Source organism: Rhinoraja longicauda, chromosome 12 (assembly GCF_053455715.1).
Source record: "Rhinoraja longicauda isolate Sanriku21f chromosome 12, sRhiLon1.1, whole genome shotgun sequence".
Taxonomy (NCBI): Eukaryota; Metazoa; Chordata; class Chondrichthyes; order Rajiformes; family Arhynchobatidae; genus Rhinoraja; species Rhinoraja longicauda.
Window position 1 is genome coordinate 34,059,624 of NC_135964.1, and position 27,918 is coordinate 34,087,541.

The 27,918-nt window shown below is 46.3% G+C and overlaps 1 protein-coding gene and 1 pseudogene across 3 annotated transcripts in view; both read right to left on the reverse strand.

The window, feature by feature from the left end:
* The window catches only part of LOC144598892 (E3 ubiquitin-protein ligase Midline-1), a 266,261-nt gene that overhangs the window by 67,075 nt on the left and 171,268 nt on the right, over positions 1–27,918 (reverse strand). The window lies entirely within an intron of this gene.
* On the reverse strand, positions 32–27,780 carry LOC144598629 (RNA-binding protein 8A-like; annotated as a pseudogene).

The following is a 27,918-nucleotide window of genomic DNA, read 5'->3' on the forward strand; positions in this document are numbered from 1 at the left end:
TCCCACCGGTCGCTCCGTACTCCGTCCCGGCTCAGTGATGCTGCCGGTCAGGGCTCCGACCTCTCCTGCAGCCACTCCGCCTCTTGCTCCTGGGGGACCCCCTAACGAAGCCCCAGTCCACGCTGATCGGCTGCCCGGCCAGTTCCGACCAATTCAAACCTTCCATGGCCTCCTTGTAGGTCTCATACTCCACCAAAGCCTAGCCCTTGAGGCAGTCGGTGCGCCGGTCCAGGTTGAGGTGCAGGTTCTTGATCTCACCGTACTCGGCAAACTTGTCGTGGATGTCCTCCTCGGTCAGTGGCTTACTCGTGGACCCGGTCACAAACAGGATCCACCCCTCTGCCGAGCATCGAGGGCCTGGCTCGTCGCCGTCTTGCTCCACGGAATCAAAGTCTTCTCGCAGCCTAGATCGAGCGCCTTCTTCGGAGCCAAATCCTCGCCCCTTCCTCTTCGTCGCCTTCTCTTGCAGTTTGTGGATACTTTCGTCGCCCTCATCATCCATGGCGAAGTCCTTGCCGCCCGCCCCACGGATATCCAGCAGAAGATGGGTGACATTTCGAGTTGAGACCCTTCTTCAGACTGAGGAAAGGTATCGACCTGAAACATCATCCATTCCTTCTCTCCCGAGATGCTGCCTGATCCGCTGAGTTACTCCAGCATTTTGCGTCTACCTCCGGACAGTGTAGGCCCGGGCGCCGCTTAACGGAGGTTGCTCAGCAACCCGCCTCCTGGCCCCGGCAACCACCATTGATGGAGCGGGAGCACGTGGCCGCTAGCTGGGTGAGATCACTTGGGGCGCGGGGCAGTGACAACATCTTGTCCCGTATTTGGGAATGAGGAAGTAGGCAACCCTAGTGAGAGAGTGAAACTCATCAGAATGCAACAGATTGGATTGCACCAAGGTTCGGTAAAGTCTCAGAGGGCTGAATGGCCTTCTGTGCTATAATAAAATGATCACACAAATAAATGTGAGTTTTCAAAAAAATAGGCCTAAGCTTCAAAACAGAGAACAATCTGTAATTTGCTTTTGTTCCTGTTGCTTCCCAAGGGCTGTCTGTACACGTCGTTAGCTACAGGCACAGTGAAACTCTGCTGAAACCCTGCACAGTGAAGGGCCATGGACAGAGCAGAAAAAAGCTTGAGAAATGAGGATACAAAATCCTCCTTTATCCACGTCAAGGTAAAAGGTATTGGAAAAGTTGCCGATCGCATGTATGCTGGTCAACAGCAATGCAAAGTGCTGGCAAATTGTAATAAGAGTTTGGTTTGAATAGGTTGAACATTGAGCTCAGAACATTAACATGTTAATTCCTCTTTGTTCAGAAAATATTATTATAAGTCCAGTGCTTAATAAATCTGTGAATGTCTTGCATTAATGGCTGCAGAATGCATCTGATTATGAGGAACAGATCATCTAATCACAAACAGATGATCCCTTCAGCAACCAAGCCAAGTCTGGTAAGTCACTGGGTTAAAATCAGCAATTGAAAAATGAAAAAAGGTGAAACACAGCCTGAAGCCCCAGTTTTTTGCATTAGTCTTCATCAAGGGGAACACCAGAAAGATCCCCAAGACAAGAGATAGGCTAATTTTAAAAACCAGGGAGGAATGTTGAGAGGACTCAAGGGCCTGAGCTATAGGGAAAAGATGGGCTTTATTCCTTGGAGTGCAGAGAGATGATATTATAGAGGTGTATAAAATCGTGAGAGCAATAGATGGGGTAAATGCAGAGAGTCTTTTACCCAGGGCAGGGGAATCAAAAACCAGAAGACACAGGTTAAAGGTGAGAGGGGCAAGATTTAACAGGAACTTGAGGGGCTACTTTTCACTCAGAGTTTGGCGAGTACATGGAATGAGCTGTTAGAGGAGGAATGTTGTTATAGAAAAATTTAACAACATTTAAAAGACTCTTGGATAGGAAAGGTTTAGAGGGATATGGGCAAAACGTAGACGGATGGAATTACTTTAGATGGGGCATCTTGGTCGGCAAGGGGAAGTTTGGCCAAAGTGTCAGTTTCCATGCAGTATGACTCGTTGAATTTATAAATGTCCCGTTTACAAGGATAAAGCACTATGGAAACTCGTGGGGCAAAGGATGGACCAATCGCCAGGATCCAAAGGTTTTTGAAGGAAATGGCTACAGAGATAGTTGACACATTGGTTGAAATCTTTCAAAACTTGCTGAATTTCAGGAGGATAGCAGAAGAATGTGACTCCCCTGTTGAAAAAAGAGGGCTTATCTGGGTACATATTGGGAGATTTTCGCTTTTGGGAGTCACAAACAAGAGGACATGGCTCCAAAATATGAGGCTGGAAATTAAATCTGAGGTGCATGGAAATGTAATCTCGCAGAGACTTTAGGCATTAGAGATACAGCGTGGAAACAGCTGGTCCTTTGGCCCACCGAGTCCGCGCCGACCAGTGATCTCCCGGTACACTATCACTATTCTACATACTAGGAACAATGGTACAATTTACTGAAGGCAATAAACCTACAAACCAGCATGTCTTTGGAGTGTGGGAGGAAACTGGAACACCCGGAGAAAACTCACACAATCACAGGGAGGATGTACACACTCCAAAGGGAACACACTTGGTCAGGACCGAACCTTGGTGTCTGGTGCTGCAAGGCAGCAACTCTACTGCTGCACCACTCAAGAGGGTAGTTAGTGACTCTCCAGAATTCTCTGGCCCCGAGGGTGGTCGATCATTAGATATATTGAGATGGAGATAGATAAATATTGATAGATCGTGGTGTTGAGGATTGTAAGGAATTAACAAAGAAGACGCATTGATCAGCCATAATCAATTTGAATGGCAGGGCAGGCTTGAGGGGCCCTGGGGCTTAGTTCTGCTTATATATTGCAGTGTTCTTGTTGAAGTGTTTCACTCTCTAATGCACAATCTGCATCATTAAATCACTCTGCAAATACCTGTAATCATTAGCGTTACTATTTCCCCAAGTTAAGTGAGCGGCATTAACGGTGATTAAATACATTTGCTCCCAAATGTTGGAACTCTTTTCTGAAGGAGCCAATTTGTGCAGATCTTGAAGTTGCTATGATTTTATGTTCCCATTTCATTTACAGGGCTTGCATTTACAGTCAACCTCCTTTTGTGTTGTGAAAACTGGCGACTTCATGAAGTCGTTTAATTGAAACTAAGGGTCTCCTAACCCACTGTTGTGAGGCGAGAGTCAATGAAAGACCAACTAGGTAAGGCCATTAGCCTTCAAGCACCTAAAGTAGTGAAGCTGAATGTTATGACAATAACCATGACATTACATAACTATAATGTGGCAATGGCAATTCAACAACCACACGTTCACATTGGAGATCAGCAGTCTTGTCACATTCCCTGCCATAAAAATACAGCCTGGCTGTACAAAGGTGGGGAGTCACCTGGGAACACCTGGTGTGACGAGATTGTTGCCTGCAGAACTAAACAAGACACCAGGCTTGATCACTCCACTGTATTGTACATGCTAAAACAAGCAGCCACATTACCTGTCCCTGACCATTCCCAGTACCGATATATAGTCATCAACCTGTAACACTGGCTCTAAAGGCACAGATAGGGTAGACAATCAGAATCTTCCAATTTAGAGAAGGGGTTGTAGGAGTCTGGCTTCCCTCTAATTTGGATGACCTCCACTGGCGACCATACTTAGGTCCTCAGCCTTGGACTACACATTTTCATATTTTTTCATATTTTTCATATTTCAGATACAGCGCGGAAACAGGCCTTTTCGGCCCACCAAGTCCGCACCGCCCAGTGATCCCCGCACACTAACACTATGCTACTCACACTAGGGACAATTTTTACATTTACCCAGTCAATTAACCTACATACCTGTACGTCTTTGGAGTGTGGGAGGAAACCGAAGATCTCGGAGAAAACCCACGCAGGTCACGGGGAGAACGTACAAACTCCTTACAGTGCAGCACCCGTAGACAGGATCGAACCTGAGTCTCTGGCGCTGCATTCGATGTAAAGCAGCAACTCTATCGCTGCGCTACCGTGCATTATAATCCTCCCTGTTTCCATCTTCCTCCTTTACGATACTCCCAGTGCTGTGACTGAGCCTTTAGTTACCCATCCTTATATCAGTACAACTTCCTCACAGAGAGCACCGATAGTCAGGATCGAACCCGGGTCTCTGGCGCTGTAAGGCAGCAACTCTACCGTTGTACCACCCTGTTGCCCCTCCATCTTGTGTAAATTCAACCAAGGTGAAAGCAGAGGGAAGTGTCCCAACATTCACACAGCTCCTTTGAATTCAGGAATGTATTTATCTGTACAAAAAATCATGGATCTCATGACCACAATCCAGTCTTCACCAGCCCTCTGCAACAGCAGGTTTCTCTCATGCAGTCTGCTGACCCATTGGATGATTAGCTTCACTGAACACTCACTCACTTATACTGAGCAGACCAACGTCTAAATTATTTTTCTGTTTCAATTGAGCTTACACCACAGTAGCTCAGAGCTTGCATCGGGTTTTCATTCCTATTTACTCAATTCCAAGATAATAAATCAAAGAATGAAGGCTAAATTCTCACACGGACTGCATCTGAAGAGCAGTGCAGAAGTACCGTCTTTATTCCTGGAATATTGGTCGTTATTGTAATTTAATGTTCTCTGCGTGAGCTGAAGTTGGCGGGGGGGGGGGGGGGGGGGGGGGGGGGGGGGTTGGAAGGGGTGGCATGACTGAAGTGGAACTAATTTGCAGAAACAAAATTTGATTGAGTGAGCACTCGATGTGTGGAACAAGCTTCCGTAAAGGTTAAAAACAAAATTCAGAAAACAATTGTCTGAGACACTGTGTGCGAGTAATTTGAGGCCAGACAAATGAAATTGTGATGGCTTGGGACAAATAATTCACTTTTCGCCCATGACTCCCTATCACAGGGATCTTTGTGAGACTTTGTGACAGATTAACTGATAAATGATTGATTCCTATGAAAAGTTAATGTCATAAAATGTCTACAGTACTTTGTAACAGGGGTTGCCAGATCAAAACCGACACCATGTCACAAATGAAGATATTGGGACAAAATATCATTATAATTAAGGCATCCATTATTACATAGATTACAGTGGGAGCGCGGCTCCGAGGAAAAGTCGGAGAAAACATCGAGGAAAGCGAGGGGGGATTGGGAATAGGCTGAGAGCCCAGGCCTTACGTCCACCTCTGCCCAGCATACTTCTGGCGAACGTCCAGTCCCTGGAGAACAAGCCGGATGACCTCAGGGCGAGGATCAGATTCCAGCGGGACATAAGAAACTGCAACATCCTTTGTCTGACCGAGACATGGCTGACCCCATTGGTGCCGGATCAGGTGATCTGCCCATCCGAGTCCTTCACTGTTTTCCGGGCGGACAGAACGGAAGAATCTGGGAAATCCAAGGGCGGAGGAGTTCGCTTCATGACCAACAATAACTGGTGCAATCCTGGAAATATGAAGACGCTTTCTTGTTCCTGCTCGCCGGACCTGGAGCATCTGACTATCTCATGCCGACCATTCTACCTTCCCCGGGAGTTCAGCCCGGTGAACATCACAGCCGTCTATATTCCACCGGTGGATGGGGATTGTAATAGGGCAAATCTCAAAAAGGTCATGCCCAACTTCCACCAACACATCACCTGTGTCACCAGGGGGGATAGAACTTTGCACCACTGCTACACGCCGTTCAGGAAAGGCTACAAGGCCGTTTCTCTCCCTCCTTTTGGAAAATCTGACCACGCTGCCATTTTCCTGCTGCCGGAGTATAAACAACGGATAGTACGGGAAACGATAGTGACGAGAAATGTAAAGCGGTGATCTGACCATTCAGAGGCAATGCTGCAAGATGCACTGAGCGATGTCGACTGGAATATGTTCCAAGCAAGTTCCAGAGACGTCAGTGAGTTTGCGGAAGCGGTTACGGACTTCATTGCAACAATAGCCGATACCATCATCCCCACGGTAAGGGTTAGTACCTTTCCTAATCAAAAACCCTGGGTGGACAGGTCTATTCGCGATGCTTTGAATGCTCGCACTGCTGCTTACAACTCCGGCCTGGCATCCGGCAATATGGACGACTACAAGGTAGAGTCCTACCGACTGCGAAGGGTGGTGAAGGACGCAGAAAGGAGGTACAGGGACAGGATGGAGTCGCAGATGGAGTAGCAGGACACCAGGCGCCTTTGGCAGGGGCTATGGACTATAACTAACTACCGGTGCAGCCCCTCCTCAACCGGAAGTGCCGGCACCTCCTTAGCTGATGTCCTGAACTCTTTTTACGCACTGTTCGAGACGGGTAACATTACCCCTAGCTCGCCGTCTAAAAACAACACCGACAGGGCGCTGGCTAGCGAGGCTGGAGGAGGATCCACCGCTGGAGATGTGCACACATTCTCGGTGTCTGAGCACGACGTGAGGAGGGTTCTGACGCGTGTGAACACAAGGAAAGCTGGAGGCCCAGATGGTATAGCTGGGCGAGTACTAAAGTCTTGTGCTACTCAGCTTGCTCCAGTGCTCACCACAATATTTAACCTCTCCTTGGCCAAGTCCGTGGTCCCTGCATGCTTCAAAAGATCCATTAGTGTACCGGTGCCAAAGAATGCCTCTCCAGCTTGTTTGAACGACTACCGATTGGTGGCCCTCACCTCGGTTGTCATGAAATGCTTCGAGAGACTAATCAAGAAGCACATCTGTGCCCTCCTTCCTCGCAACATGGACTCACTGCAGTTCGCATACCGTCCAAACAGGTCCACGGACGATGTGGTCTCCCAGGTTCTGCACACCGCTCTCTCTCATCTGGACAACCAGAAGGGGGGGCTATGTGAGGATGCTGTTCCTTGACTTTAGTTCAGCTTTCAATACCATAGTCCCCAGCAGACTGGCTGAGAAGCTGCTGGAACTGGGGCTTAGCACTCCTCTGTGTGCCTGGGTCCTGGACTTTCTCACCGCCAGGCCCCGAGTGGTCAGGATGGGGGAACATACATCTAGCCCCCTCACCCTGAACATAGGATCCCCCCAGGGTTGCGTCCTTAGCCCCAAACTGTACTCCCTGTACACATATGACTGTCTGGGCAGGTTCAGCTCAAACTCCATCATCAAGTTTGCTGATGACACTGTGGTGGTGGGCCGGATCTCCGACAACGATGAGAAGGCCTACCAGGAGAAGGTGGCTGATCTGGCACTCTGGTGTCAGGACAATAGCCTCCTCTTGAATGTCAAAAAAACTAAGGAGCTGATTGTGGCCTTTAGAAGGGCTCAACATCCAAGGATGTACACGCCACTGGAAATAAATGGGGCTACTGTGGATAGGGTGAGCAGCTTTACATACCTGGGAGTCCACATCAAAGAGAATCTGACATGGACAACACACATTGCCGCACTGGTGGGTAAGGCAAGGCAGCGCCTTTACCACTTTAGACAGCTGAGGAAATTCAGAGTATCTCTGAGGATCCTTCAGTGCTTCTACTCTGGGGCTGTAGAGCAACCTGTCCGGCAACATCTCAATCTGGTTTGGGAACAGCTCTGCCCAGGACAGGAAGGCCCTGCAGACAGTAGTGCGTTCGGCAGAACGCACCATGGGAACTACACTCGCCCCCCTGCAGGACCTATACATCAGGAGGTGTAGATCAAGAGCAAGCAAAATTATGAGGGACCCCTGCCACCCCAGCAACAGACTGTTCCAGCTGCTACGATCAGACATGCCTCCGCTGTCATGCTGTGAAAACGGAGAGGACGAGATGGAGTTTCTTCCCACAGGCCATCAGGACTGTTTACTATTATATCTCCAGGGACTACATTTTTTTTCTGTATTAATTTTAATTTTTATGCTGTAATTGTATTTTTTTTGCACAATCTGCAGGCATTGCCACTTTCATTTCACTGCACATCTTGTATGTGACAAATAAACTTGACTTGACTTATCCAAAAGGCCAATATTTTTAGCATTAGATCATAGTGGCTAGAAGGCCAACCAGAGATTGTCCTTAAAAAATGCCATTAGATCAATGAGATTGGGTATCTGACTTATTGAGTGCTTCTGGCATTCTCTGACTTTATTTTAGACTTTCAGCATTCAGATACTTATCGAAACGTATAAGATTATTAAGGGGTTGGACACGTTAGAGGCAGGAAACATGTTCCAATGTTGGGGGAGTCCAGAACAAGGGGCCACAGTTTACGAATAAGGGGTAGGCCATTTAGAACTGAGATGAGGAACAACCTTTTCAGTCAGAGAGTTGTGAATCTGTGGAATTCTCTGCCTTAGAAGGCAGTGGAGGCCAATTCTCTGAATGCATTCAAGAGAGCTGGATAGGGCTCTTAAGGATAGCGGAGTCAGGGGGTATGGGGAGAAGGCAGTAACGGGGTACTGATTGAGAATGATCAGCCATGATCACATTGAATGGCGGTGCTGGCTCGAAGGGCCGAATGGACTCCTCCTGCACCTATTGTCTATTGTCAGCAATTGCAGTTTAGAGTTGGTTCCCTTTGTCATGCTCTTAATTTAGAATAACCGTAGAGAGGTTCTTATTTTAGAAGGCTCTGTGGGAGCACTGAGCAGAAATCAGCTTTAATACTGCTGCCCTCAATCCATTTCCTGGAGCAGGCACCAGGCAGGCAGGTCCCTTATGGGGCACCCAATGTGGTTCGCACACTTACCTGGGCAGAATGTTGACATACTGACCTGTGCCTCCCAGAAGCCTGGAATAAAAATGTATCATACAGTGCTCATCGAGTAACCAGGCCTCCCAATGATGCCAGCCTACTCGAGTACTAAGGTTGCCAACTTCCTCACTCCCAAATAAGGGACAGGGCGACGTCACTGCCCTGCGCCCCACATGACCTCACCCAGCCAGGGGCCGCGTGCTCCCAATGGTGGTCGCCCGGGCCGGGAGACTACGCAACCTCCGTTAGGCGGTGCCTGGACCTACACTGCCCGGGACTAGAGTGGCCTCCAGGCTACAGCACCATCTGGGCCTACTACGGGACAAGGGCGGGCCCATACGGGACAAACCTATTTAGCCTAAAATACGGGATGTCCAGCTAATACGGGACAGTTGGCAACAGTATCGAGTACAGGGAGGCAGGGCAGTATGGTGCCAACTAAAAAGTAGTGGGGATGGTAAATTAAGGTAATGTCATAAATTAAGGGGGAACAGAAAGGCCTGGTAAATTGAGGCCTGTTCCTAACTAAAGAAGTGCAGAGGGGCCAGGTAAATTCACTCATTGAGATTGATATAAGCCCAGGCAAGCTGTATGTGAAACAGGTCCATACCAGTATTACGCCACATAATTACTTCAATGGATCAATCTCATCTCATACCCATGGCTCACTGCCGTGAGATATAAACTTTTGACTTTGGCATTAACAGATCATAGGGTTACAAGCGCAATAACATTCCTACTCTGCAGTTACACTGCATTTCAAGGTCTCCATTGAACTCATCCAGGAACAGTAGCTGGTTTGACAGCTGCTCTCATTCCAGTCAGGCACACTGACCATTTTTTTCTCTCCATATTGTTCCATGGAGAGATGCCAAGAATAAAGCTACCGCTTTACTTCATCTCAAATGTTCCCTGGGATGAATGATAGCGGCCTCATTCTCTGTGTCCTCATTGAAAAGTCTATCACCTCCTTTGGCACTGGGCCGAAGTTCTCATTTTGAAGCTAAATAAAGACCAAAGGCAAGAGAAAGACATTGTGCTCAAGGTTTACCACTGAGCTTGCTAACTGCAGAAGGGGAAAGTTAACTTTCCGCAGGTTGGAGAAGAACATTAGATTTCCCGAGATCTCACCTTTCCTGTCATTCTAATTTGTTTCTGTTCTCCGCCGTCCAGTTATGACCTTCCCATCAGTGCCATATTTCAGATTAAATGACGATGCCTCCCAGGACAAACTCTTGCGCAATTCCACGAGTTTCTTCGTTAAAAGGCTGTCTGTCAATGTCTACTTTTACTTTAAATGATTCTACATTTGATATTATTTCCAAATATCATAACTAAGGCAGACACTGTGGTAGCATGTGGAAGATATGCTGGTCAAAATATCCATTACCCATGGAAATTAACATGAGATTAAATATAATTTTCTCATTGCCAAGAAATCATTATGAGCCTCCACGCTCACTGTCTGACCGAGCAATGTTGTGTCTGCAGATTGCTTCATGCATGAGGGCCCCAGACATTGCTCAGATTTTGTAGGCCTCTCTGACCCAGCCTGAAGATCCCTTATCTCGAAGCTGTGATCTTTCTTTCTCTCTCTCTCTTCCTCCACCATCCATTTCTCCTACAGTTGACCCCGTTCCAGGCAGCTTCTTCACCACCCTCCCGGTCCTCTCTGAGATGGGTCCCACTCTCCTAAGTCTTCCCTCATTGCTGCATCGAGCTTCTTCTTTCCGCCTCATATCTCACAGCCTTGGTTGGCTCCAGTCATCACCTCCCTGCTCATTATATCCCTCCCGAACTGTGTCCCTCTTTGTCTCCCTGTCTGTGTCTCTTTTCCACGCACATTGTTTCCTCTTCCATCCCACCCAAGCTCTTTTCCCTTCCAACAATGTCTTTGGTTTGCCCACTTACATCTCCCACCTTTTCCCAAATGATGTCTCTCTTTCTCTCAGCTCGGGTTCCACTTTCTTTCCCAGCCTGACTCACTCAACCTGTCCCAGTGTTTACCCTCTCCATCTCAAGTTGGGGTCGTCTACCTCTAGTCTAATCACCATCTCCCTCCAAAATTAAGCTGTGTACACCCTGCTATCAGATATATGGAATCATATTTTTTAATTGGTCCGACTGAAAACATTCTTAACAAATTAGGATACAGGGGGACTAATTTAGAACTTCCAATATTCCACTGTCCTTGCAGTCAATAGTTATTGAATGTTTTAATCTATTTCAGAAAGAAGGCTCAAACAGTATACGTTTTCACAGACATTTCTTTTCTGAAATATCATGCCAAGTAGATGGATTACAGTATGCATACAGGAGGTGATGGGATGGATCTGAGGCAGACAATCCCAGGGAGACTCACAGCAAGGACAGACAAAGGAGAAACTTGACTTGTCAACCAACACTATAATTGCACAGATACTGCCTGACCCTCTGAGTTACTCCAGCACTTTGTGTTTTAACACTATCTATCGAACAACATTCATGCCCCACATGCTCAGCTGTGTTTACAACATGACTGGGATTTCATGGGGTGGAAAGTTAACCATGTTTTTGTGGAATCGGACAATTGGAATGTAAGCCAGACCTAAATGGGAAGCACAATCTCTCTCTCTCCATCACTCACTGTAGAAATAAAAGAGTTGCATTTTACCAAGCACGATTCAGGGCATTCCAAAATGAGTTAAAACTAATGAAGTTTTTTTTAAAAGAGTGGTCACTGTTGTAATGTAAAAAACATGGCAGCTGTTTTTCCTTCTGCAAACCACTGCAAATTGCAACACAATAATAACCATATCATCTGTCTGTTTGGATTTTGAGCGAGGATAAATATTTGCCTGATCTACTTTTGCATCTGTTTGAGAGAACTTGGAAAGTCCTATTTTAATGACTAATGCAAAAGGCAGAATCCCTACACTGCAGCACATTCTCAGCTCTGCACTGCATTCTCAGCCCAGATAGCAGAGGTCTCTGCAACGAGACTTGAACCCAAAACCCCACAACATGGATAAGAGAATACTAATGGCTAAGCCAAAACTGACTCATAACCCATTGAGATCCTTGAAATCAAACTGGTTAACTGGTGGCATTTATTCACCTGTTTTAATATCTCTCGGTGCTAAAATTAGATTGAAAACACTCTTGTGAAATTTTGTGGTGTTTATTTCATTAGAAAGTGCTATATAAATGCAAATACAATTGTTAATAATTTTTCCGAAAGGTCGTTGGTTAAACAGTTGATTGTTTACAACGAAACGAGTAATACGAGTTTTGAAAACCCCCCAATATAATTCAGAAATGATCATGGAGGGAACCTAAATCTTGCCGCACAATATTACAGCTTCAGCAGCATAAACCATCACAGGCGAGGCATGGAGGTCCATCCAAGATGGAGAGTGAATCCTGAAGAATCTACCTCACTCCTTTCACTGCATTCTGTAATCAACGCAATGGGTTGCGAGACTGACACTCATACATGCCGACAAAATCAGCTGTCCTTGAGATGCCGAGCCACTTCAAAGCTTTGCAGCACAGTGGTACAGCTGGTAGACTTGCTGTCTCAGTGTCAGAGAACAGGTTTCAATCTCTACTTTGGGTGCTGTGTGGAATTTGTCTGTTCTCCCTGCGACTGCGCAAGTTTCCTCCAGGTGCCCCTGCTTCCTCCCAAATCGCAAAGACGTGTGGGTTTGTAGATTAATTGATCTCTGAAAATTGCACCTAATGTGTAGGGAGTGAGTGCAAACATAGGATAACATAGAAATAGTGTGAATGGGTGATCGGTGGTCAGCATATACTCGAAGGGGCTGTTTCCATGCTGTATCTCTAAACTTATCTTTGGTCTCTTGCCCTAAGATGCAGACCCAGGTTGGGCCTGAGCTACAAGGAGGATGATCACTTCATTAAGGAAGGCTAAATTAGTATATGGACCAAACTCAGCCACCAGTAGTTTCATGGATTATTTTAAATGTCTAAAGATCAGAGGTCAGGAAACAGAATGGGAAAGTTATTATATGTTGATAACCTATTGACTTAATAACTATGTGCCCAAGAATTACCATTTATTCACCACTTATTTCTCACATAGCTGTCTTACAATTTTGTTTTGCTTCTGCAGAGATGAATTTGAACTCAGCAAGCAAAATGCACCAAGGTGAATATCACAGGACTTGTGACTCAGTGCTTGGACTTGGCTCCTTGGTAATATTGATGGGGTTGCTTGTTGCAAATGCAGGCATGGATGGAACTGAAGTTGCTATAATTAAAATACCCTAAGCCTTAAAAATTAAATTATGAAAAATGAAAACTTGAAAATGATTGTTGACACATGAGCAAACTGTTCATGAACTAACTAGGACTCTTTATATACATATTTCCACTTCCTGATGATCCTTCAAGAGCCTCTTTTGAACACCCCTGTCTGCCTTAGTCATTTGCTTATTTGACTGAGTGATCTATTAAACCCTCACAAAGGATTTTGAGATGTTAAGAAGTCAAGTAAATACAAATTGCTGTCGACTTTGCTTTCTTAAAGTTTCCAATCAATCTGCGTCAGTTTCAAAATTAACTTTTCACAGAAATTTTAAAATAACCATTACCAAAACTACATTAAAGTGGAGAATGAGAGCAAGCTCGGGTCTGGTGGGAGTTTCCACATTATACTACGTTGCAACACTCTCGCATTGTGTATGCTTCTCCCGATCCATTGCTGGCGAGGAAACATTACACTAGGGAACAATTGCAATTGTTTGGAAGCAGCAAAACTTAATCTTGTTGCCAAACATGCTCTTGTTGTTAGATATTTTTTCGTAGTAACTTGTCTTATTTTTGAGTTTGGTAAGTAATTGCTTTATAAATATGTTCACTAAAACACAATCATCAAACAGTAATTTGAGCCGAGAGATTATTAAAGTTGCCAGTTCACGGAAATATTGAGAGCACTGACCCTTTCTTCCTCTCTTGTTACAAAGACATTGCCAGGATTTTCAGCAATTCCAGTAGTTCCTTTGCATTTCTGGTATCTGCATCAGAAGCTATTTTATCATCATGAATCCAAATGGAAAACCCCTTCTTTCTGTTTATTCAATCAAGGGCTCACACAACTCTAGAGATATTATCCCTCATCCTGCTGCTTTACAACAGAAAGGCAGATTTGATAGAAGAAAGGTGGAGATTGACGACGAGGTGGAGATAATGAGGAAAGACATAATATGCATTTTCAATATTTTTAAGTTGCATGTTTCGTGAACATAAGATCTTCCAGCTATCACCAAAAACTGAAACATCGAAGGACAAGGACAACCAGCAGATGAAACACTATATCCTTCAAGGTCGTACACTATCCTGACATGGGATATTTCAACACATCCTTCCCATCACTGGATTTAACTCCTGGAACTTCCTTCCTAACCACATGGTGGGAGCAACTTTGCAGATGGACTGCAGTGATTCAAAGAAACATTCCCCTCACCTCAAAGGCGATTAGATCTGATAATAAATCCAAGCTTTTTTAAATTATGGCAGCAATACTTTTGAATCAAGTTAATGGATTACTGACACATGCAGGGAGATTGTCCTTCCATTCCTGATACAAGGTGATCAATACAGGATGCAATACAAAATGCAGTTCTAATTCAAAGCCCTGTCATGGAACAGGGCCTGATCTGATACAGTGCACACATTCTACAGTGTAATCTCCTCCAGTCCATCTCTACTGAGAAAGTACAGGGATTAGTGCAGGCAGCTGTCCATCTTTTTAGAGCAATTTGGGTCACCACATCTGATAGCACTGGCCACAATGGTACAGAAATGATCAAACACCTTGCATTTCCATTCATAAGATCATAAGTGATAGGAGTAGAATTAGGGCCATTCGGTCCATCAAGTCTACTCCGCCATTCAATCATGGCTGATCTATCTCTCCCTCCTAACCCAAATCCTCCTGCCTTCTCCCCATAACCTCATACTAATCAAGAATCTATCTATCTCTGCTTTAAATATATCCATTGATTTTGCCTCCACAGCCTTCTGTGGCAAAGAATTCCACAGATTCACCAACCCTCGTCTGTCAGGATTCATGGTCTATCAGGATTTAGGTCGCAGCCTGTGCAGGAAAACAGGACCAGGTGATCACCAGGAAATGGAACCAATGCATCCAAGATCCACCAACCAGCACTCTAATCCCTTGATATTCTTGATCTCACTGCAACCATCGAGAGGCCTCTTCACTACACTGAGCAGGATGTAAAGTCATGTATTTATAGACAATAGACAATAGGTGCAGGAGTAGGCCATTCGAGCCAGCACCGCCATTTAATGTGATCATGGCTGATCATCCACAATCAGTACCCTGTTCCTGCCCTCTTCCCAGACCCCCTGACTCTGCTATACTTAAGAGCTCTATCTAACTCTCAAAGTATTTAGCAACTTTGGCTTCTCTGCCACCACAACTGGGCCGATATGGTACCCAAAGCCGATGAACAGCAAATTCCTTCAGAAGGGCAATATTAAACAAAAGGAAGAAGCAACCAAACACTTGATCAAGGCATTGTGTTTTTAAAGAAATATGTTCCAGGAGGAAAGGTAGACGGGGAGACAATGGGGATTATGGAGAGAATCGCACAACTTCAGGGCAGAGTAGATGAAAGCATTGTGGGCAAATATACCAGGAGGACACAGGAAGGTAGAATTGAAAGTCTAGGGATATTTACAAAGAAACAGGAAGGAATTATGTCATGGGGGATTTTCCATGGGTGACAATAAAATGAGAAGAGACTCCAGTGGAGCATAAAGAGTGATTAGGATCAGATAACCACGCTATTGAATTAAACCAAAGATATTGGATGCAAAAAGCACATCTCTTCTGGAGCCGATCTAAAATGTTCAGGAAACACGAGTTAAAACATAGACCTTTGGTTTATTTCCCGTGAGTCCATCGAGCACCCTGACAAGCAAGACAAATATGTTCAAACCATCAATACACAGCCACAGATGGCTTCTGAAAATTGGCACCTCCAACCCTTAATTTAAACAATTATGTCATTGGTAGGTTCTGCCTATGACAAAAAAAAAGTGAACATGCATAAATTGGAATGGAGTGCCTCACCCCAATTGGAAGGAAAAACAATGTTGCTTTTGTAGCAGCTTTGGGCCTGCCTTGTACAAGAACACCCAATAATATGCTGATTTGCTAATAGTTCTCCAAAATTGAGCCGAACTGTTTGAACGGCTGTTTTCAAATTATGATATCACATCGACAGAAGGATACTTGTTTACCAGGAAAGTGATTGAGAAATGGAATAGAAATAAGTCCTGCAATTTCCATACTCGGGCACATTCCCCAATCTTCCAGACAAATCTATTCTGCCGCTTGATCATACATACTTCCAGCACTTGGCCAACATTCAATGGTGCGAATACTTAAATTGACAACCTGAATTTGTGTGGGCAGTTGTTGGGGAATCTCTACTCACTAGAGCAAGTGGCTTTGTAAGTGACTGAGATTGCTTTTAAATACATAATTTAGCTGTAACCATTCTCTGCCAGCAATATTTTACTGCAAATTATAACAGGCTTGTATTGGAGAAGGCTGCTGTAACTTTTCTTTCAAGGGGAGGAACAAGAGTCTGAAATTGCTGGACCAAAACTGCTGGAACTCAGGATGGCACGGTGGTGTAGTGGTAGAGCTACTGCCTTACAGCGCCAGGGATCCAGATTCGATCCCGACTAAGGGTGCTTGTCTGTACAGATATATGTTCTCTGCATGACGCATGACCTGCGTGGGTTTTCTCACAGATCTCCGGTTTTCCCCCACACTCCGAAGACATAAAGGTTTGTAGGTTAATTGGCTTGGTATAAATGTATAAATGTAAAATTGTCACTAGTGTGTGTAGGATAATGTTAGTGTGCAGAGATCGCAGGTCAGTGCGTACATGGTGGGCCGAAGGGCCTCTTTCTGCGCTGCATCTCTAAAACTAAAAACAGTTTGTACTCTCTCAAAGCCAAGCAAACACTTTTTCACAGATCTGATGTGTAATCAAATCTGCCTGGCAACAAAGGCTTCACAATTGGCAAGCTTTTCAGGAAGAACAGGGGTGACTCCTGCAAACATCCTGCTTGATATCTAGTGTGTGGTTAAATTAGCGAGAATCTGACAAGAGGAAGCATTAACAAGCAAAGCACAACATTAACAAGCAAAGCAAAATAGCTGCAGCCTGGCACTCAGCACACGATTGCACCGTCAGGCATGGCTCAGCAGGTTGCATTCTTGTTTCTACATCAGAAGGACGCAGGTTCAACTCTTTTCTCTGAGGAGAGTGGAAATGCTGAACTGTCATCTTACAGATCGACCTGAAACGTCACCCATTCCTTCTCTCCGGAGATGCTGCCTGACCTGCTGAGTTACTCCAGCATTTTGTGAAATAAATACCTTTGATTTGTACCAGCATCTGCAGTTATTTTCTTACACTTATTATACATCTTACAGATGTAAGATCGCCATCTCACAGATGAGATAGTAAACTGAAGACTCACATATATTTCAAAGCGGCCGCGGGGCTTTACATCGCTGGTGCGGCTCGGCCGCGGGACTTTTCATCGCTGGTGCGGCTCGGCCGCTGGACTTAACATCGCCCGGTGCGGCTCGGCCGTGGGACTTAGCTGCGCAAGGCTCGGTCGCGGGGCCTTCCATCGCCCGGCTCGGCCGCGAGACGTTTCAGCGCCCGGTGCGACTCGGCCGCGGGGACTTCCACCCCCTTGCGGGGTCTGTGCGGGTCAGTCGGGGACGAGCTGCCTGTCCGTGGGCGTGGGGAAGAGAGTGGAAGTTTTGTTGCCTCCATCACAGTGAGGGGGTGTTTGGAGTCACTGTGATGGACGTTTGTGTTGGGGTTATGTGTCTTGTGTTCTTTTTTGTGTGACTGCTATGTAGTTTCGTTCGGTACCTTGGTACCGAATGACAAATAAAGCTCTGTTGAACTGTTGAGTTTACCCCAAAATCTCTGTAAATATTTCTCCACAACTGACATTATTTGGTCATTAAGTTGTCTGCCTGATCGTGGTGCAATAACACCTGCAGGATATCACACGTCACTTAAAGAACAACAGTAACTTCAACAAGCTCTTCACAAAAATGGACATGTAAAGATGGAACATTTGGCAGAGATTAAAGCTGTCAGTATCCAGTGACTGTAGAATCACAGAATCCTTCAGCACAGAAATGGGCCATTTCAGCCCATCTCTCTCACACCAATTGTGATGCCTATCTATGATAATCCCATTTAACTCCATTAGGCCTGCATCCCATTTGTACCCAAGTATCAGTTCAAGTGCCTTTTAAATGCAGTAATTTTACCTGCCTGGTAGCTTGTTACATACATCCCATCGCTGTTTTGCCCCTCAGATCTTCTTTAAACTTCTCCCCTCTCACCTTAAACCGGTGCCCTTTTATTCTGCACTCCCCTGCCCTGGGAAAAAGATTCTGACTATCTATCCCATTTATGCTCCTGTAATTTTATAAATCCCCTCAAGGTCACCCCTCATCCTCTTCCATTCCAACCATCTGGTCAGGTGAGTTACTGCACTGAGCTATCTTAGTAGATTTTTATGTTTTATGATTTTTTTTCCTATCTTTGCCTCCTGCAAGAGAGTGATGATAAAATGAGATGGAGTGCCTCACCCCAATCACTGAAGGACAAAGATCATGTGTAGTTTACACTGAACTCATCACCTCCTCCCAAAGATGGAGAACAACAGGCAGTGAAGGAAATGGAAAGACTCAACCTCCTACAGCACAGAGGGTTGGGCTGAGTGAGAGTTGTACTTTATTCCAGTCCATTGATAAATGGATGGATCATTTTGCTAAAACCAACCTTCTCTGCTGGCGCACTGGCAGTGCAGTACATGGAAAAGGTCAACTAAACATTCTTTAAGTTGTTCACATTTATAAACATGACCATAAAGTAGAACCTTTGACGATACTATGTGGAGGTTGCTTCTCCCAGATAAGCAATCTAGAACTAAAAGCCACAAAGTGCTGGAGTAGCTCAATGGGTCAGGCAACATCTCATTAGTATGAGGAAGAGTACAGACTAGAAACATCATCTATCCATGTTCGCCAGAGATACTGCCTGCACGCTGAGTTACTCCAGAATTTTCTGGCTTTTTTGATGAACCAGCATCTGCAGTTCCCATGTCTATAGAACTGAAAACTGCCATCTCAAAATAAGGGGCAGGCCATTTTGTACTAAAATCAGAAGGAATATTTTCTACATAGAAGATGATGAATACTCTCCATAGGAGGCTTTGTACAATCAGACATTGAATGTTTTGAAAATGGCAATCGTTAGCTTTCTCAATATTATTGGAAACAAGAGAAATAGGGAGAAAGTAGGATAAAGGTGTTGAGGTAGATTGAATTATTGAATGATGGAGCAGGTTTAAGAGATTGAGTGCCCTACTCCTGTTCATTTTTCGTATGTTCCCGTCTAGATTTCCATTCAACTTGGGAATGTTTTCTCTTCGTCTCAGATTATTGGCGAGTTGAGCCAAGGCTCTGTTCTTTTATTTAAAGAAGAAAAATAATTGGCAAGTATTGATTACCAGTTCAAGTAACAGGCAGCACCAAACTGCCATGCATTTGCAAACAGAGAATTTTTATTCCTTAGTTGGAACCCTCTAAAAGGAGTCTGCTGAACGAAGGATGTAAGGTAACAAGGGAATATAAGGTAATAACGTAACGCATCGGAATCTGATGCCATCGTATTAAGGCAAACAAAGATAAACATCTACTCAGCATGCTCTTAAACTGCAGACATTGCATGGGTGTAACACCCTTTCAATTCAGGATTCTCAATTTAGGATTTACCATTATTTGGCTACATTTGCTATTGATTTGCCATTAGCTTTGCTGCCAAGATATAATACGAGGTATACTGCAGAAGGACTGCAGTGGTTCAACAAGGCAGCTCACCATCACTTTTATAAAATGCTGTTAGGATATGTTCAATAAATCATGCCCTTATCAGATGCCAAATCTCAAGAAGTGAATATATTTAAAAAAACAAAATGCAAAAGGTTTGGGTAGCTTACAGCTAAATAATATGGACACTGGATTCTCCAACTTCATGTAATAACCCCCCTTCTCCTTTCCCCCATGTTCCCCATCACAACTCCAGTATGTTGTAGTGAGTCCAGACGAGTGGTTTTATCTGAATCCTTTATTAGTATCAAACCCGTAACAAACGCGACAGACTTCTTCCTGGACAAACACTACTTCACTTACTAATCTAATCTCTAATCTGGTTTGGCGCCAAGCATTTAAATACCCCGCGCTTCCTCACCCCGTGACCGTAATCCAATCCGAGGGTTCTATTACCTGGCCAATCCCTATGTCCCTACATGACCCCCCCCAGAACCCTCGAAACCATACCTCACGGGCGGCCGAACCTCCCGCCCAGAACGTGTACGGATGGGGGAAACCGATACCCCCAGTGTGACAGGAGGCGGGGGGGACGCCGCCGCTGGAGGCGATGGGAGGTTCACCGGAGCGGCGGGTGCAGGTGACATGGGGCACTTGATGAACAACGGCAGCCCGGGACCAACCATAGGCGGCGGAGGCCCAAAAGGTGGTAAACTGGGCGCCGCTGACGGGACCAGTCGAGCAGCCACAGGCCGGCCCCGGCACGGCGGCTGAGCCACCGACACGGGGAGGTCCTGGTCTAAATGGGCCGGCTTGAGACGGGACACTGAAACCAGCTCCTGACGATTTCCTACCTGCAAGGTGAAGGTTACAGTCCCTCTTTTGAGCACCTGGAACGGGCCCTGGTAAACCGGCTGCAGAGGGGGACGGTGGCAATCCTTCCGAAGAAACACGAAATCACAGCTCCGCAATTCCGAAGGAACGTGAACTGCTGTGCTTCCGTGACTAGAGGTGGGGACTGGAGCCAGAGAACCCACCCGTTCCCGGAGGGAGCCCAAGACTGACGTGACGGATGGCGGCAAGGCGGGAGTGGGAGGGAGAATATCGCCCGGCACCCGCAGGGGCGAACCGTAGACGAGCTCGGCCGAAGATGTGCCGCTAGCTCCTGGAAATCCACATGTTTACCAACCACGGCTACGGAGGGAATGGCCGGCCGGGACAGGGCATCAGCAACGGCATTCAGCCTACCCGCAATATGACGGACATCGGTCGTGAACTCCGAAATGAGGGTTAGGTGCCGCTGCTGGCGAGCCGACCACGGATCAGAAACCTTAGCAAAAGCGAATGTCAAAGGTTTGTGATCCGTGTAGGCCACGAAAGAACGGCCTTCTAAAAAGTAGCGGAAGTGCCGGACTGCTAAATAAAGGGCCAGGAGCTCCCTATCGAACGCACTGTACTTGAGCTCCGCTCGAGAGAGCTGCCTGCTGAAAAACGCAAGAGGCTGCCATTCACCGTCAACCTGCTGCTCCAAAACCCCACCCACTGCCACGTCTGAGGCGTCCACCGTCAGAGCTGTGGGGGCGGAGGAGCGCGGGTGCACCAGCATGGTGGCATTGGCGAGGGCCTGTTTGACCGCAACAAAAGCCGTCTCCGCAGCTACAGACCATACCAACTCCGCGGGGTTACCTGCGAGACACTGAAAAAGGGGACGCATAACCCGAGCTGCTGCAGGCACGAACCGATGATAAAAATTGACCATGCCCACAAATTCCTGCAAGCCCTTGATGGTAGTCTGGCGGGGGAAAGAGCGGACCGCGTCCACCTTAGCTGGTAAGGGAGTGGCCCCGGCCGGAGTAACCCGATGACCCAAAAAATCCACCGCGGACAGGCCGAATTGGCACTTGTCCGGATGGAGAATCAGGCCATGGTCTTGCAGCCTCTGGAACACGGTGCGGAGGTGGACCAAGTGCTCCTGGACCGAACGGCTGGCAATCAATATATCGTCTAGATAAATAAAGACGAACGGCAACCCTCGACCCACCCGGTCCATCAGACGCTGGAATGCCTGAGCTGCATTTTTAAGGCCGAAAGGCATACGCAACCACTCAAACAGTCCGAACGGGGTGATGGTCGCTGTTTTCGGAATATCCGGCGGGTGGACCGGGATCTGATGGTATCCCCGCACCAAATCAATTTTTGAAAATATTGTAGCCCCCTCCAGGCTAGCTGAAAAGTCCTGAATGTGTGGAATCGGGTAGCGGTCCGGCCGTGTTGCCGCGTTGAGTCGACGGAAGTCACCATATGGTCTCCACCCCCCAGATGCTTTGGAAACCATGTGCAAAGGGGATGCCCACGGACTACTTGAAGGCCGAATGATTCCCAACCTCTCCAAGTTTAGGAACTCCTCTCGCGCCCTGGCCAGCTTGTCGGGTGGAAGGCGCCGTGCCCGGGCAAAAACCGGCGGCCCTTCGGTTGGAATGAAATGGACGACCCCGTGCTTCTCCGAAGGTGAATCAAAATGCTGGACGAGGAGCTGCGGGAAATCGGCCAGGACCGCATCGAACTGACCGGGAGCCGTGGTAATGGACTGGATGACTAGGCTGGGTGGGGCGGCGCTTGTAGAAGCCTCTGGCCCAGTATCCCGAGGCCGTACATCAGCCAAGGGTTGTAGGCCCCTCCCTCGGACGTCTGCGACCAAGGAAAACGCCCATAGGAAATGTCCAGCCCCCGCACCAGACATTTGAGGTTGGGCGTTTTCCTTGGTCGAGGTCACCAATGTAGTGAGTCCAGACGAGTGGTTTTATCTGAATCCTTTATTAGTATCAAACCCGTAACAAACGCGACAGACTTCTTCCTGGACAAACACTACTTCACTTACTAATCTAATCTCTAATCTGGTTTGGCGCCAAGCATTTAAATACCCCGCGCTTCCTCACCCCGTGACCGTAATCCAATCCGAGGGTTCTATTACCTGGCCAATCCCTATGTCCCTACAATGTTCCCATTGTACCCCAGTATGTTTCTTTCCTCTCCTTTGTGCAGTCATCTCCCAAGACCCCATTTCCTTGTTATCCCTCCCTCTTTCCCCCCTCCATTTCACCAACATCCCTCCCTCTTGCTTTACATTTCACTCTTCTCTCCTTATTTAACACCCTTTTGACCCTTTTCACCTCGAGCCTTTGTCATCTATTCTACCGATCTGCAAATCCAACCCCTCTTCATCTATATCCACCTACACTTGCTCGGCTTTGTCCCACGCACACCTCCTTTTCCAGCTTTCTATCCCCTGCTCCAATCAGTCTGAAGAATCCTCACCCGAAATGTCATCTATCCATTCTCTCCCCAGATGCTGCCTGATCCGCTGAGTTCCTCCATCACTTTGTGATTTGCTTAATAAATAAAAGAAGTCTGGTTTCCCCATCTGCACTGAAAACGATCAAAAATCACAAATCTTACAGAATTCTACAGTTGGTTAGTAAGATGCAAACACCCTTGGTCAGTTACAATGGTGTTGGGTTTGTTGAGTTGAGTATACTATCAATTTCCTCCCCTTCGCCACAATCCATCTTCTGAATGAGATGGTAACCTAATGCCCTCCTTGCACTCCCAGGTCTTCATCAAAAGAATCATGATTGCTTTCTGGGGAACAGCAGGAAAGTTCTCCCCAGAGATCTAACCAACATTCCTTATCAACCTGCACTAAAATAAATGATATGACCATTCTTAACCCGATGCCTGTGGGATTTTGCTTTGAAGAAACTGCTCTTTATGTCTTCCTACATTAGAGCAATGACTTCACTATATAAGGTATTTGATTTGCCGAAGTACCTTGGGATGTCTCAGAGTTATGAATGGTGCTGTGGTAATTTAGGTCTTTCTCTTTAACTGCCTGTACCCTTGAGAAATGTTTCAGTGGCCAAACATACTGAGGCACTTTAAATTTATCTGACTGATGTGCAGTTTCTGGATATAAATAGAAACACTATCAAACCTGGTAAAGTGCGAGGGAAAAAAATGAGCAGTGTTTCAATGGCGCTCTAAGGCACTAGATGAATTTTTCATAATTTTGTTTGTTTATTGATGCTATTTATCTCAACCTGATGCCTCGACCCGAGGGATTTCATTAACAAAAACAGAGCTCCATCCATCAATGTCCATGTGGCAGCAAAACTCATTCAAATCAATGGGAGTGAAGTTTACCTGTACTACACTACTGACTCTCTTTCACCCGATTAGGTGGTGAAACAGACTGGCAGTCTGCTGCTACTTCAAACATTACAAACATCCCAGTTCTCTTTTGAAGTTCTGAGGATGTAGTTGTGGATAGCACAGTGCTAGTGGAAATGCTGCCTCACAGCTCCAGTAACCCAGGCTCAATCTTGATCTGGGGTGCCGTCTGTGTGAAGTTTGCATGTCCTTCCTCGTGACCGTGTGTGCTTCCCCCAGATGCTCTGGTTTCCTTCTATAGCCCAAACACACATCGGTTGGGTAATTGACCACTGTAAATTGTCCAAGCAAGTCTTGAAGAGGAGTAGAGTCTGGGGGGAATGTGGAAAGAATAAAAAAGGGTTAATGTAGGTTTAGTGTAATGGGTGCTTGATGCGTGGAGCTAAAAGATCTCTTATCATGCGTCTGTAACTCTATGACACAAATGCAAGAGTTACCTAAATGTAGAGTAATGCCAACTGATATTCTGAAGACAGGTCTCGACCTGAAACATCACCCATTCCTTCTCTCCGGAGATGCTGCCTGGCCCGCCGAGTTACTCTAGCATTTTGCGTCTATCTTCGGTGTAAACCAGCATCTGCAGTTTCCTCCTACACAATATTCTGCGTGGCATTTGGGACCCCTGGCAATCACTCACCGCTGTGTTCATACATGCCTTTCCACAGAAGATGACATGCATTTACTGGGAAAAAGCACAGAGGACTTAAAAAGCTGCCAAAGATACATTCGGCTCTTACAGGACCTTGCTGTCCACCCTAATATTCATTACATTTATCTTGGGCCTGACTTCCTTTTCCACAAAAGTAAATTTTGCAGTATGTTCGCACATTTCCTCCCTACATTCCTGATCAGTGTTTTCTATGTTACTAGTTTCTCTTTGGTAGCCATGTGTTTCAAATGGCTGGCCAGTGGTCATGTAACACTCTACAGGGTCTTTTATCATGTTGAGCAGGCCACACATTGATGTGAATCATCGAGTCATACAGCATGAAACATGTTCTATAGAGCATGGAGTCCATGCGATCATCAAGCACCCACTTCCACTTATCTGATAATCAACTTTCTCAACACCACACCACCAACTCCCTACGTGATGTTTCAGGTTGTGACCTTTCTTCAGACCTGAAACATCAACTATTCCTTTTCACCAGAGATGCTGCCTGGCCCACTGAGTTACTCCAGCATTTTGTGTCTATCTTTGCTGTAAACCACATCTGCAGTTCCTTCCTACGTCAACTCCCTTCCAGTTCCACCATTCATCTACACGCTATGGCCATTTTACAGTGGCCAGTTAACCAATAAACCAACAGTCTTTGCAATGTTGGAGGAAACCAGACCACTTGGAAGTAACAGGGACACGGGGAATGTGTAAATTCCATCGATCAGGGTCAGGATCAAACCCAGATTAGTGAAACAGTGAGGCAACAGCTGAAACAAGGAACTGCAGATGCTAGTTTACACAAAAGGACACAAATTGCTGGAGTAACTCAGGGGGTCAAGCAGCATCTTCAGAGAACATGAATAGATGATGTTTCGGGTCAGGACCCTTCTTCAGTCTGAAGGGTCCCGACCTGAAACATCAACTATCTGCATTCTCCAGAGATGCTGCTTGACCTGCTGAGGTACTCCAGCATTTTGTGCCCTAGTTGTACCATCCTCTGGACCAGTATTTTCTACAGTAGAGACTATTGCACCACTCACCACCTGAGAGGCAGCACCTAAAAATACCTGGAGTTAACACTGCCTGAATGCTCATCCTAACCACGGACAATTAACCACCAATTCCCGTCCAAAGTATTTCCATATTTCAAGCAAGATAAAGCACCACAAAATCCTCCTCTTGTCTCTGGAACATTATGTATCGGTTTTCAATGAGTTCTCTCTGCTTGAGCCAACCTTTTCAAAATGTAAATAGACATAACTTTGAAATTGGCATTATCCCTGACTTGGAGGAACACAAGATGTTTCATTAGTTAGTGCTGGCTGAGGCTCAAGTCATTCTTTAACAGACCCCTGTAGGATTCAGAGATTGAAAAGCATGTCAAAGATATGTCACATTTAATTAAAAGCTTGTGTTTTCCATTTAAAAATGTGTTTTAGGGGGATTTACTTAAAAAACCCCACTGCCCCCAGAGTTTGGAAGGTAACAGCATTGTCAGGAGTATACTTCTTTCAGAGTACATTTATGGAAAATCTCCAAATTTACTATGGTTTCACCACATTCAGGAATGTTGAATGGAAACAGGACTCGGTGAAATATTTGGTAGTTCACTCAGCATCCAGGCTAATGGAAGCATACTTGGGGTTTCTGCTCCATAATGTTTCTGGTTATGATGAAACGTTAAGAGATGAAGTAAGTTTTAAACAGAAGAAATTACATGATCATAAAGATGAGAGTGGGTAAGACAGCACTAAAAGGAAGTACATGAAAGGGCCAAGTGAGGAGAAACTAAAAGACAAAAAGGGATGATGGTGCAAGGTAAGGAGATGGTCCCCATCCTATTCAGCTTGTCTCTGGACCAGCTGAAGATCCATCACATCTTCAGCTTTTACCCATTCTGACAAAAGATCATCAACCTGAAATAATGATTCTGTCCCTTCCTCTAGAGATGCTGGCCTAGGAATCTCCAGCATCCATGTTAACTTGGTTTTGCACAGGAATGCTTTAAAAAAATGATAACTAGATATAAAGAGAAATAATTGATGAAAGAATGGATTGAAGCATAAAATCGCACCAGACAACGAGTTACTCCACCAGCAATCCAGAATAGCTTTACTAAAAGCCTGACCCCACATACCTATTCTTCCCAGCACTCCCATCACCGTATTCCTTGCCCTTCCACCTTACGCACCTCTTCCATCCCTCCCATCACCGAGTCCCCCATTTCCATTTTATCCACTTCATGCCTTACCTCCCTATGGCCTTCAACCCATATCTGTCCGTCCAACTTTACATTTTACTCCCCCTCTTCTTTCCTTATCTACACCCTTTTGCCTCTTTTTCACCTCCAATTTTTGTCACTATCTCCACCCATCTGCCAAGCACCCATTCCACCCCCCCCCCTCCCCCCACTTACCTTTGTCCACCAGCTTTTTCCCTCCTACTCATTCTGAAGAATGGCCCAAACTGAAACTTTGTCATTCCCCCCACAGATGCTGTCCTACCCACTAAGTTCCTCCAGCACTTTGTGTTTTGGTCAAGATTCCAGCATTTGTAGTCTTTCATGTGTCCACGAAATGAAGGTTATTGATCTTCTTCTTCTGTCGTATGTCTTTTAGACCTGCAGCTCCGTTGAGGCGAGCCAGGCCAACGTGTCATCGTCCAGGTCAATCAGACCTCGTTCACCATTCGGTGGCCGGTATTTGGGGCAACTGGTGACTATGTGCTCCACTGTCTGTGTTGGGTCCCCACACTCGCAGGAGGCACTGTCCACGAGACCCCATCTCTTCATCGCTACTCCATAGTGTCCGATGCCTCTCCTCAAGCGATTGAGGGTTATCCACTGCTTTCGGGGCAGGTCCTGGCCAGGGACGTCCATGGGTTCACCGATGTAGCAGTGTAGCCTAGATGGTTCCGCTGACTTCCACTGTCTCTCCATCTCGCCTTGACCCAGGTGGCCTTGGAAGTGTCAACCCATGTTGTACAGAGCAGCTCGTGGGCTTGCATGGCAAAGGGGCGCCGTGACTTGAGGCGCACATGTCGTGGTGTCTCTGTGACAATCTGATGGAGAAGGTGGAAATCACTAGTCTGTGCCTTTCGAGAAAGGGCCAGCGTGGCTGCTTCTCGTCTGATGTTGGCCGGGGCGATGCCGGCAAGGACGGGCAGTTGGTTTACTGGGGTAGCTCGTAGGCATCCGGAGACAATCTGTAGGGCACTGTTGAGGGCAGCATTCAGCTTCTTAGCACGAGAGCAACGGCACCAGACCGGGGCGCAGTACACGGCGGCTGAGAACACCAGGGCCACTGTGGACATGCGCAGTGGCTTCGTCGTGGCTCCCCATGTGGTGCCGGCTAGGCGGCTTATCAGTGCAGCACGGGCGCTTATCTTTACGTGGGGGCGGGCTGGGACTGTAACCGGGCGTTATCCACCATGATGTTCATCTCACGAGTC